Source organism: Leopardus geoffroyi, chromosome E2, assembly GCF_018350155.1.
Source record: "Leopardus geoffroyi isolate Oge1 chromosome E2, O.geoffroyi_Oge1_pat1.0, whole genome shotgun sequence".
Classification (NCBI taxonomy): Eukaryota; Metazoa; Chordata; class Mammalia; order Carnivora; family Felidae; genus Leopardus; species Leopardus geoffroyi.
Window position 1 is genome coordinate 41595531 of NC_059335.1, and position 12694 is coordinate 41608224.

At 43.2% G+C, this 12694-nt stretch overlaps 1 long non-coding RNA gene and 1 other non-coding gene across 2 annotated transcripts in view; both read right to left on the bottom strand.

The window, feature by feature from the left end:
- LOC123579258 overlaps positions 1-12694 on the bottom strand; it is a 400496-nt gene that overhangs the window by 186232 nt on the left and 201570 nt on the right. The gene's annotated exons all lie outside the window — the stretch shown is intronic.
- LOC123579518 lies at positions 2942-3047 on the bottom strand. The gene has a single exon (XR_006702820.1). It is a non-coding gene; the product is annotated as a U6 spliceosomal RNA (small nuclear RNA).

Here is a 12694-nt window from a genome sequence, read left to right on the forward strand (position 1 = left end):
CAGTCTTCGATTTACAAGCTCAGTATAAACCAAATCAGGCCAGTCTGTGTGAGATGAATTCAATGAAGGTGGAAATTGCCTCCAAGTCCCTCCTGCCTCCAGTGCATACACAGCCTCTCCCAGAGCTCCTGTTTTGGATTCCTCATGCATTAGCCAGCCTCTTCCAACACGATAGCACAGCCGCCTTCCCTCTTCCTGAGCCTGTATGATCTCAGGAGATTTTTCGAATCTTTAAGTCAACCCAACAGGCTTCTTTTCTGGTCATTTCTCATCACTTAGAGCTATAAATATTAATACAAGCCTCATATTTTAAAACCTCTTTGAGCATATTAACTATTTAGCCACATAAATCAATCCTCAACTAATCTTAGTGGTCCTTCATACTTTTTCAAGTTCCAGAACTTTCTATTTTAGCTGTCACTCTTCACTGCTTTGGCCACCACAGTTATTTCATACATTTTCAATCTAGCATGCCCTTCTTTAAATAAAAAGGAAGTGTAAGGCAAGGAGGGAGAGAGAGAGAAGGAAATGGGGGAAGAAGGAGAAAGGACAGAGGACAAAGAGGTGAACCAGTGAGCGACACAAACCCCTCGTGGGTCTCAAAGGTCAGGGCCTTGCTTCTGATTCTCCAAGCAGCCTCAGGCATGTCAAGCAAGCCGCTTAACCTCTCTGGGGTTGGCTTGGTTTAGAAAGTATCTCTAGCATCCTCCCACTGCAGACCCTATCCTCCCCACAGTAAAATCGAGAGTTTTCTATCTTCATAGCAGAACATCTTTCTAAAGGGACTCCCAGGTAATACAAAGGTTGCTTTGTACCTTTTTCTAAGTGCTCACCAGAGCAGGTCAAGGACTGCAAGAACACTGATCAAGATGGGCCCCAGTCCTTGTCCCAAGATTCACCAGTGGATACGAGCTCTGCGGGTGTAGTCTCTGCGGTGTGTTTCTGGGGAGCCCATTTACACATAAATTACCTTTCAGGGGTACCTCCTCGTTTTACAGAAACCACATAGCCAACCTAGGAGTACTTGGGGAAATCCTAAAAGCATCGATCGCTTTGCACCAAGTATTTCCAAAAGGGATCGGCGGCAGGGGGAGGGAATAACACTGGCAACTAAGACAGCAGAGTCAGGCATGCCGGGGTTCAAATACTGGCCCCTGCAGGGGTTCGCCATTAAGCCAGGTGCCTCACGGCCCTGAGAGGTATTTCTCTCACCTGTAAAGCACAGGGGCTTCTACATGACTCATCTGGTTGTTATCCAGAATAAAAGAGACAATGCTGCAGCATGTCCCGCTCTGCACCTGAGTCATAGTTAGTGTTCAATAAATGTGAGCTTTTATCATTACCATATTTCCTCCATTCTGAGACACCATCGATCGGAAGTCAAAGCATCAATTTAATAACTTCTCAGGGGGAAAAACAATATATTAAACACACATTCCCATTTTAAGACATCACAATTTCAACAATATTAAAAGGTGAAAAGAAATGTGTCTTAAAAATCAATGAAATGTGGCCTTATTATTGTCACATTTTGGAACCATTTTAAGTCATTTGCTTGTTTACTTGCCTTTTTCCTGTTTGGTCTGGCTTCCCCTCAGGAGACACAGAAGTTTCATGGGAAAGAAGAAATAAATCCATGTTCGACACTGTGCTCCCAGTGTCCAGCACAGGTGTCGAAAAAATATTTGTTTGACGAGATGATTTAATGTTACCTTAATATGAGGGGCTATGGATTAAGGCCCCACTAAATGTCATTGCTTCATATAATGAAACTTTTCCTCATATCTTTGAGATCCATTCAACTTAGTTCCTTGGGAGAAGGTTTGTTTGTCTGAACGTATGTTTGTTAAAAACTGGCATTTTCCTTGAACTATACATGCAAAGAATGAGGATGAAAACAGACAAGTGCACAGTGTCCACCGTCACCCCTGACACAGAGGTGGGAGTCACAACTCGCACTTGAAATTGAACACAAAGTTGGGGCACCTGGGTGGCTCAGTCCGGTTAAGTGACCAACACTTGATTTCAACTCAGGTCATGATCTAATGGTCTTGAGATCGGGCTCAGTGCCAGGCATAGCGTCTGCTTAAGATTCATTCTCTCTCTCCCTCTCCCTCTCTCTCCCTCTCTCTCTCTGCTCCTGGGTGTCTCAGTCGGTTAAGTGACAGACTCTTGATTTCGCCTCAGGTTATGATCTCAAGGTTCGTGAGATCATGGGCTCTGAGCTGGCGCCACAGACCTTGCTTGGGATTCTCTCTCTCCCTCTCTCTCTGCGCTCCTCCCCAACTGGCTCGCTCTCTCTCTCTCTCTCTCTCTCAAAAAATAAATTTAAAAAAAGGATCCTCCTCCTGCCCCTTCCCCGCTTTCATGTGTGCATGCTTGCTCTGTCTCTCTCAAAAGAAAAAAAATTAAATTAAAATAAATTAATTAATTGAAGAAATTCAACACAAAGCAATGGTAGGGTATAGGTTCCAGTCAGCCTAAAATACGCTGCCAGTTTGAATGTCTTTAGTTTCTGAGGATATGCATTAGACCTTAATAAATATCAATTTATGGAATCAACTAAAATTTCCCCTTTCAATTTCCAAAAAAGAATAATAAACATTGAAGTAATCTCCCCAGGGCAAGTGACTTTTAATTGCACATTCAGAAATAAAAACATTCATTCAGTCAATCAGCAAGTGTTTATTGAGGCCCTTCTATGTGCTGGGTGTGCCACGTGCTGGGGGTGAGAAGCCTTCTGGGATAGTCTGGACAGAGAACACAAATGAAGGCGACACCCGCGTATACAGGCCATTGTTCCATGTCAGGGGGAAAGCGGCACTGTCTCAGGGCTGTAGGGCCCAGGGTAAGGGGCAGGAGTGATTCTTTTTTTTTTTTTTTTTTTTTTAATTCTCAAATTAGCTAACATACAGAGTAGTCTTGGCTTCAGGAGTAGATTAAAAATATGGAATGCTCAGGAATTTGCGTGTTATCCTCACACAGGGGCCGTGCTAATCTTCTCTGTGTCATTCCTATTTTAGTATATGTGCTGCCGAAGTGAGAACAGGAATGATTTTGAAGAGGAGAGAATGTCAGTCCCATCAGATGGCCTGGAAGTAGAAGGAACTTCCATCACCGATTCTGCATCCCTCCATCCCTTTCAGATTCCCTGCTGCAGAAACCAAATCCCAGGTCCGGGGACCTGCCAGACTCCAAGGGATATTCTAGGGTCTTATTGAAAATGAAATGGTTTCTTACTGAGAGGAAGTAAAGTTTTCTCACTTGCCTTGCAAATGAGGTAATTACACAAAGAAAAGTTACTTTTAACTTACCATGAAACCGTAATTCTCTAATAATTAATATAAACAGGAAATTGGGTCCTCTTACCCCAATCATGAGGAACTTGTTTGACAAGAGCCTGTTCCAGGGTGGTTCTCTTCTTTAATGAGGATGAGGACAATTCCTTAGAGAGCCCAGGGAATAGCCACACTATCTGAACAAGGAAACAAAAGGAACTGACTGATGGAAAAAGCTGTAAGCCCAGCCCTCAATAGATCAGGGCTGGATTGATCAGATGGACACGATGAGTTCTAGGATGTCAGACTAGAACACGTCTCTTCATGGAGACTGGGGCAGGAAGCGTTGTTGGAACACGATGGCACTGCATTAGTCTTCGACCATGAGAAGAAATTCAACATTGGCAGAAAGGAAGAAAGGCCTTGCCAGCCTGAGATAGCACTGGAGCAGCAAAGGAGCTAATCCAATATGGCATCAGTACACAGAGATGAAGGTGATGAAGAGGGAGATGCAGGCAGGAGCTCATTCAAAGTGGATCCTTATTCTACAAGGAGCTCAGAGTTGTGTTGTTTTGCTTTGCTTTGTTTCGATTGTATTGAGGATGAAAATTTTGAGGACAGTGACACAATGGGTTGTGCATTTCAGGAAGACTATTTGGGCAGTGTGGAAGTTCAGCTGGGAGAGATGGGAAAACACTGGAAGGAAACACAGTTATTGCAGTAATTCAGGCAATGGGTGGCAGGGTCACACCTCAGAGACGGGGGAGATGGATGCCTGGGCCTCGGAGATCAACTGGATAAAGAGGAAGAGGTTGAGGAAAACCACCCTGGCCTGCTAGATTATTAGCATGAAGACCGTTACCCTCTTATGTTCACCAGAAGGAATGTCCTGGAACACTCACAGCAGCACTCTCCATGGTGGCCACTTGGAAGTTACCCAACACCCATGAAACACCGTACCATGTGGCTGTGAGACAGAAAGATCTCCAACAGAATGGTCAACATGGGTGAATGCACAAACCAGACTGCGCATATGCTCACCAAACAGAAGAACCAGAGTGTATGCTGTATAATTCCATTGGTGATAAGTTCAAAACCAGGCAAAATGACTGTATGGTGTCCAAAGCTATGATATGCCTTATACTTTGGTAGGAGTTCATGGCAGGTACTAATCGAGGGAACATGGGCATCCATTGGGTGAGTTCTGGTGTTCCGGTTCCAAGTTCTGGTTATATAGGTGTTTGCCATGTGAATATCCACCCAATTGTGTACATATTATCTGTGTGTACTTTTATGCAAATATATTATACTCAAATTAAAAATGTACAAAAAAATGAAATGATTTTTATTTGCAGTGCCTCCCGTACAAGATTAAATTTCAGTACAACATGACAGCAATTTCAGTTACAACAACAGCACCTTCGATTTGGGAATGTTAATCCTATGTGCTAGAGACTGGCAGGTGCTGACAGCAACCTGGGGAGATCAGTTTTAAACTCCTATTTAAAGATAAGAAAATGGAGGCACTGAGATGCTAAATAATGCCTAAATCCACCATCTTTCTCTAGAGATAGCCCCTTACCTTGGGCTGTCATGATTCCACAAGTGTTTCTAGAAATGTGGCTGTGATTATTCTATTTTAGGCATTGAATCTGCTATGTCTACATGACTTTACTTTTCCAGCATAAGCTAGATCTGTCACCCACGTACTTCCAAATATTTGGGTTATCAATGAACTATTTCAGTGCTCTGCATTGTGCTTACTTCCACAACCTCAGCCCTCTCCAGCATACACCTTCTTTTTGAAATTTTCAATCAAACAAATGAATTCAACCCAGAAAAGCAAACACAGTTTGGATAGAACAGTCATCATTTTTAATCAGTTTTTGTGTTTCCCATATAAACCAGCAGCCCGGAGGTACTATTTCTGAAAGCATTTTGTAACAGAAGATTTTACCTGAGTGCTATTTAGTATTATCATTATTATCCCTGTTATTAATAATAATGATTTATAGAGCAGTTTGAGGAGGCATTGCTATTTATAAACCAGGAACACCAAGCCTGATTTGATACTTAAGTCAGCAAATAGGAAGAAAAGAGGCAAGAGGAGAAATTAAAACAGATGGCTGTATCTTGAGACATCTACCTTCCTTCAGGAACCAAGAAGCAGGTAATATGAAAGAAAAATTCAGCAGAAATGGAACCCAAGGACAAATATTTTCTCCACTAGGTCACCACCACAAGAGATGCTTTCCGTTGAAATTCACAGAGCCTAGCCAAAAGCCATAGTACCTTGAATGAATCAGCTTCAGACATGTCAATGACCCTGGAGAGTTTTCAAAGCAGTTCTACAAACAAGACTGCATGTGACCTTTGCAAGAATGCTGTGAAGTAGACAGGGGTGGCCTAGCTTCACATCTCCACCCTGACCACACTAGTAAAAGCACTGAAATACAGGAGCACAACACCATGTGGCAACATCACAAAAAAACACACTGGCCACGTATCAGGTAAAAGCACCAGGACAGGAAAGTGATCCCAAGGGCCATCTTATTGGGTGGTTCACAGACATTACTGACTAATAAAGCTTCGGGGGAATTTTGTGAAGGATCACAAAACTCCTGAGCCCCGTTTCAGAACTGAGGGGAACCCAAGAACTTATAATTCAAAGAATAAACTGTCCCAAAGAAATCATCATAGGAACAAAAGAACCTGGGTCTTCCGAATGATAGATTCCTTTGGACTATTGCCAAGAAGACGAAAAAACCGTAAAGTCTCACATCGCATCCCTGTGAGTATCCAAACTAGCAAAGATAAAGAGAAAATCCTGAAAGCTCAAAGAGAAGAAAAGCGTTATCTTCAATGGGACAGTAATCAGATTCACATCAGTTCTCACCCTTCGAGGGAAAACGGATTTCAATTATACACCCAGACAACATACATACAAAGATACTAACATTTCTACAAAGAATATTTTCTACAAAACAAGAATGAAATTGAGAATATACTTCAGCCAAATGAAAAAGAAATCCAAGAAAAATAGAAAGAGTCCAGGAAATCCAAGGAAAAATAGAAACTAATCCCAGAGGGGAATAAAATGAAATCTCAGAATGACAAGTGCACAGCAAAAAGCAATCAGTGCAAATGGAAACGGGAAGTTGGCAGGTGCCGGAAACAACATCTGCAAGAGGGAAGTAGATTCTGTCCTTTCATTGGTATAACAAAGAAGCTGCAAGTCCTTAATGGGAACACGAAGGCAGAGTTTTCTCTGTCAATAAGAAAAACTAAAGGAACCCCCGGAAAAACAAGGACATACAGTTGGCCCTTGAACAACATGGGGATTAGGAGCGCCAACAACGCACCATGCAGGTGAAAGTCCCCATATAACTTTTGACTCCCCCAAAGCATAATCTCTAATAGCTTACTGTTGACCGGAAGCCCTACCAATAATATAAACAGTCCATTAACACATAGTCTGTATGTTATATGTATTATATACTGTATTCTTAATAAAGTAAGTTAGAGGAAAGGAAAGGTTATTAAGAAAACCTTAAGGAAGAGAGAATATATATCTAGTACTGTTCGGTACTTAATAAAAAATGTCTGCATAGAAGTGGACCCAACCCGCGCAGTTCAAACCATGTTGTTCAAGGTCCAATTGTACACGAAAAGCCTGGGATGACTGTGAAAAACTAAAATGCAGGATGTCATTTTGAGGAATTCACTTGGTATAAGCAAAGAAAGAAAGTTACGTTTTCCCACATCCCTTCAAGTGGTGTGAGTTTACAGGCACAGTCTTGCGCTCCCTTCCTGAGCCCAGCTGGCCCACAGGATCATGGTGAGTGCCATGAGGGGTACTGAGAGGCCACAGAACATACTGGCCCTGAGCAAGAGGTCTGAGGTGACAGACAGGCAAGACAACTCTTGCCTCTGCCACTTACTAGTTCTGTGACCTTAGAAAAGTTACTTAACCTCTCTGTGTCTTAGTTCTCTCATCTATCACCGTCACCTACCTCATAGGGCTGATATAGAGGCAAAATAAGCTAATATATGTAATATATTTGGAATGGTTATTCCCTTCTAATAAGCATGCAAATAGTAGCTGTCATTATTATTCTCACAGTATTAAAATATAGAGGGGTGCCTGGTGGCTCAGTCATTTAAACGTCCGACTCTTGGTTTTGGCTCAGGTCGCGATCTCATAGTTTGTGGGTTCAAGCCCCATGTCAGGCTCTGCGCTGGCAGTGTAGAGCCTGCTTGGGATTCTCTCACTCTACCTCTCTCTCCACCCCTTCCCCACTCTCTCTCTCAAAATAAACAAATAAACTTAAAAACATTTATAAAGAATGTTGAGTTTTGATGTAAAAGCTATTATTAAAATTAGCCTCAAAAAAAATAGAAAACAAAAACAGAATTAAATATCATAAAATAAATATAAAAATTGAGAAGGGAGAATAAAGATATAGTTGATACAGCAGGAGGCAAGAGACAGAAGTTGCAGGAGGAGGAAGGGTGTTAATTCCTTTACTAAGATGGAAGGATCTAGACTGTACAAACTGAGCAGATGAATCCATAAAGAGTTTTAAGCATAAATATATAATTTAAAATCATTTAATTAATAAGTTAATTTTAATTCTCATAAATGTATTAATTCCTCATTGATTATAATTATACATTTTATCTACATGTTATATATTTTATATAATTTATATCATCCTTATGGTTAGTTATAATAAATAATTAATCCATTAATTTAAATGAAATTTAAAGTGACAAAGCAAACACTAAACGTGATGTTTAGAAATTCAGAAAAGCAGGTGGTAGAGAAGGAAGGTGAAGTGAGAGGTAAATAATCACTGTTGACCTTTGCAGAGTGCTTACCATGTGCCAGGCACTGTGCTAACTGCTCTACATATATTATTTCAATTAATCCTCTAACAACCCTACAAGTTAAACACCATTCTTATGATGATGACCGTTTCACAGGAATTTGAGGCGGAGAGAGACTAGGTACCTTGCCGGGATCTCACGACTAGTAAGAGAAGAGTAGTCCTTAGCCTCTGCCTTTTACCACTTCTAAGAGAGCAAATCCTCCTCCACAGTGGGGAGGGAGTAAGAGTGGTTTACAGATAGGATTGAGTGTTAGGGTGGCAAAGAAAAAATTAACCACTGCGGCGGCATGAATAGTGTACCAGGAAAATGTCATGTCTACCCGAGACCTCCTAGAGTGGCCTTATTTGGAAGTAGGGTCTCTGCAGAGGTAAATAAGATGAGGTGATACTAGAAATGGATAGGTCCTAAATGCAAGGACTGGTTTGCTTGTAAGAAGGGGACAAGAAGACACAGGGAAGAAGTTCATGTGACAACACAGGCAGAGACTAGAGTGGAACAGCCAAAGACCGAGGAACAGAGATTGTCAAGAGCCGCCAGAAGCTAGGAAGAGGCAAGGAAGTATTCTTCCCTAGAGCCTCAGAGCGAGTGTGGCCCTGCTGACACCTTGGTTTCATACTCACAGCCCCCAGAACTGTGAAAGAGTAAATTGCTGTTGTTTCATGGCCACCTGGTTTATGATAATTTGTTATGGCAGCCTTGGGAGACTGAGACAACCAACCAAAACCTTAAAGTACAAACGGTCAAAATCGATGGAAAAAGGAGAATTGGACCCTACAGCTTTCTTTACCTTTTGCTTTTTAAAGAACACTCACGTGCTACTCTTTGTGGTAGGCAGACTCGAAGGTGGACTCCACGACCCAGGTTCCTGGTAGTCACATGACTGTGTAACCCCCTCCTCCTGAGGGTAAGTGGAAACTGACTTGCTTCTAACCACTAGAATACAGCAAATACAGGATGCCACCTCCATGACAGTACTATTTAAGACTGTCATGTCAGTCTTGTAGATTCTCTCCCTTGCTGGCTTTGATGGAGCAGATGGTTGTGTTGAGGAGACCCATGTAAAAAGGAACAGGGGCAAATCTCCAGCCAACAACTATCTAGGAACTGAAAGTGCTGGCCTCTCACGCACAGCCAACAAGAAACTGAGGTCTCCAGTCCAATGGGCTGAAAGAAACTGAATTCTGCCAACAATCACATGAGTTTGGAACCGGAGCCTTCCCCAGTCCAGCCTCAGCAGAGACCACTGCCCTGTCGAACCCCTCCATTGTTGCCTTGTGAGGCTGGGGACTCAACCAAGCTGTGTGTAAACTCCTTACCCACAGAAACTGATATCGTAAAGGTAATAAAGGCATGTTTTTTTAAGCCATTAGATTTGTGGTGATATTGTTATGCATCAATAGATAACTAATATTCTCCTATAAATAAAAATAGTAATACTAATACGCTAAGGTTTTTTAAACTAGCAATGGTTTGCTACAATTAAAAATAAACTTAAGACAAATTATTTGGATGATCAGTCAGGTTTGGGAACAATGCCCTCATGAAACAAAAAAGGAAACCAAAGCACAGAAAGATGGAGTGGCATGGACAGATTCACCCAGGCCATTAATAAACTGAGATGTCACTGAAGCACATGTGTCCCCACCGATTCTGCACGTTCCATCTTGCTTCTGCCTGCAGAACGACAGCTAGAATACAGTCGGAGGATGGCGAAGGAGCAAAGAGTAAGATAATTGCTCAAATCAAGGGCAAAGCTTCAGTTTTGCCTTCGATTACATTCATGGTGAGCTCTGTTCCCAACATTACCCCCAGTTCCTGGAAGGGTAAATGTGTGAAACAGGTCCTTATTAGACAATTTTTTGACAGTTGCTGCCTTTGCAATTACTGTGGTATAATTTTTTTTCTTCTGAATGGCTCCAGATTTGTTTTTGTCTGAGCCGAGGTGGAAAATTGAGAAATAACAGATTCAACAATAATTGACTTTATTAGGAATACGAATGTATTACACATGCTGTATATTAAAAACTCATTGCTTTTATATTGGCCTCGCACACTGTATGCTACTTTTACGGTTCCCTAGTCTCCGGTGTTCCCCCTTCTTTACTGTTCCCATCAGCTTTATGTTCCTCATTCCCTGTCATGCAGAGGAAATAAATGGTTAAAAATCTAAGTGCTCATCAGACACAAGCCAGAGTTCATAAATGAAAGCAGGCAGGCTTGGGTAATTTAAGATATTGCTGTGAGCTGGTGTTGCCAAAAAAGAGATGCACTTATTGAACCATAAACAAAAGCAATTAAGATGAGATGTTGATTAGTGTGGAGAAAAGCTCCCCAATAGCACAGAGAAGTGGACCACAGAGGGAACCTCATTTGCATAAGCATCTCTGGACTCCTGGGATGTCTAAGGAGGGGCTGCAGAGGTCCCTTTTGCAAAAGGTTTCTGATGTCTCATGGGAAGAATCCTGAAAAAGCCCCTGGAACATTCAGCATAAGGAATCACAATTCCTAGGCAAAGAAGGGAGAGGAAGGTTGACTACTTCCTTACAGCAGCGACAGGGAGGAAGGAAGTCCCTTGGAGGCAGTTTGAAGGCATAAGACACTGGGCAAAACACAGCTGGAATGTAATACTGTTGAATTCTACCTGGCAAAGCATTGCCTCCGTCCAACATTCCACATCTCCTTGGAGAAGGCTACGAGCTCAGGGAGAGGAAGAAGGCCTCCTGGTGCTACCTCTAATGGCTGGACACTCCCGGGTTGAATGAAATGCAGTTCTGGTGTGAAAGGCTGAGCAACGAGAGCCTGGATCAGTATTTGGCAGAGCATCTACCGATGCCTGGTTGCAGAAGCAGCAAGAACCACAGAAGCAAGAATATATATGAGCTGTCACAAAGGAGGGGAAGATGCAGGAGTGGTTAGAAACCTGGAGACAAAACTAGGTAACTGGTCTGGACAAACCCGTAGCCATGGCCAGCCCGCGACCCACCCGGCTCCAAGCCCTCAGCCATCCACCACCACTGGGGCAGACTGCACGAGATCGCATTAGACATCCGTGGACACTCTGGTCGTGCTAATCTCTCTCTGAAGTAGAAAGACACTGATTATGGGGAATTGTGCCTAAAAATCCCCGAGAACAAGGCACACGGTAGGTACTTGACAATTGTTGAAAGGGGAAAAAAGAGAAAAGGAACGAATGGATGAATGGATGGCATGCACGCATCCCTGGGATAGAAGTTAAGGCCAAGACTGACATTTCGAGTCGCCTTGAGGAGGCAGGGTGGGTGGAAGGAGCACACCAGGGCAAAGCGCCCCGAGACACATCTTAAGCAATGAGCAGGAGCTAGACAGGCAGGAGAAGAAAAATGAGCATCCAGCCAGACAGATGATGTTGGGTCAACTCAACCCTTCCCCTGCTGTCTGGAGAAACTCCGCAGGCACACAGTACGGCATGCCAATCAGTCACAGCGAGCGGTGATTGGCATCTGTGGGCCCGGCACCTATGAGAAGATTGACATTCAGGCAGACAGGTCCAAATGTCACCAGCCAAAGGCCAGAGCACCTGGCAGGCTGGCTGGGGCCACTCAGACAGGGGAGGTGACAGTCAGACCAATGCAATCACCCTGAGTAGTGGTTTGAAATTCACCTCCAGTGGCCGGTTCATTCGACCAGGAGACATATGTGCATTGGTGTATATGAGGTTATAAAGGTGCGGGAACCCAGGGAAAGGCAACTAATATGTGGAGACCACTTACTTAGTGCCAGTCTTTCCACTAAGGGCTTAACACCAGCTCGCTGAATGGTGGTGGTTATTAGCTCTATTTTTCTGATAAAGAACCTCAGGCTCCAATAAAGGCAGTGGTCTTTAAAAATTCCCACAGGTGATCAGAGACAGACCCAGGATCAAATCTCAATTGTCTGAGCCATGGAAGTCTTGTTCTTTCTACTAACTCTACACTTTTGACATTGGCACCGAGAGGCACGGATATCTGCAAGGTGAAATGTTTTCCAAGGCAAAGAGGCAGAGGTAGAGGAATTTTAAAACTGTTTTTCTGCATATTGCTGTTGCCATTCTGCAACTGCAAGAGAAATAATTCATGAGGCAGATGGAGAATAAGATGGTATGCAAAAGTAGCAAGAAGAGAAAGAAGTATTATTTCTGCATCGGGCTTGTATTCCAGCCCTGAAAGCCATGATAGAGAAGACGGAGGCTGAGAGGGAGGCATCATTGCCGGCAGAAACAGGATCCCAGAGCACACTCTGCAGTGTCGCTGGGAAGGTAAAATAGGTTATGTACAGGAACATGGAAAACTGACACAATGTGCTGAGTGAGGAGAAAAATGGTAAAGGACTCAGTTACCCAGGATTCATTCAACAAACATTGCTGAGTGTTGCATTAGCTGCCCTCATCCCAGGCTACAAAAGCCCACGGGGGGGGGGGGGGAAGCGGGGGGGGGGGGGGGAAGTCCTGCCCATACAGCTGTCAGAATCCAGGAGGAGGGCAGATACAAGGGAAGACAAGGTCATAC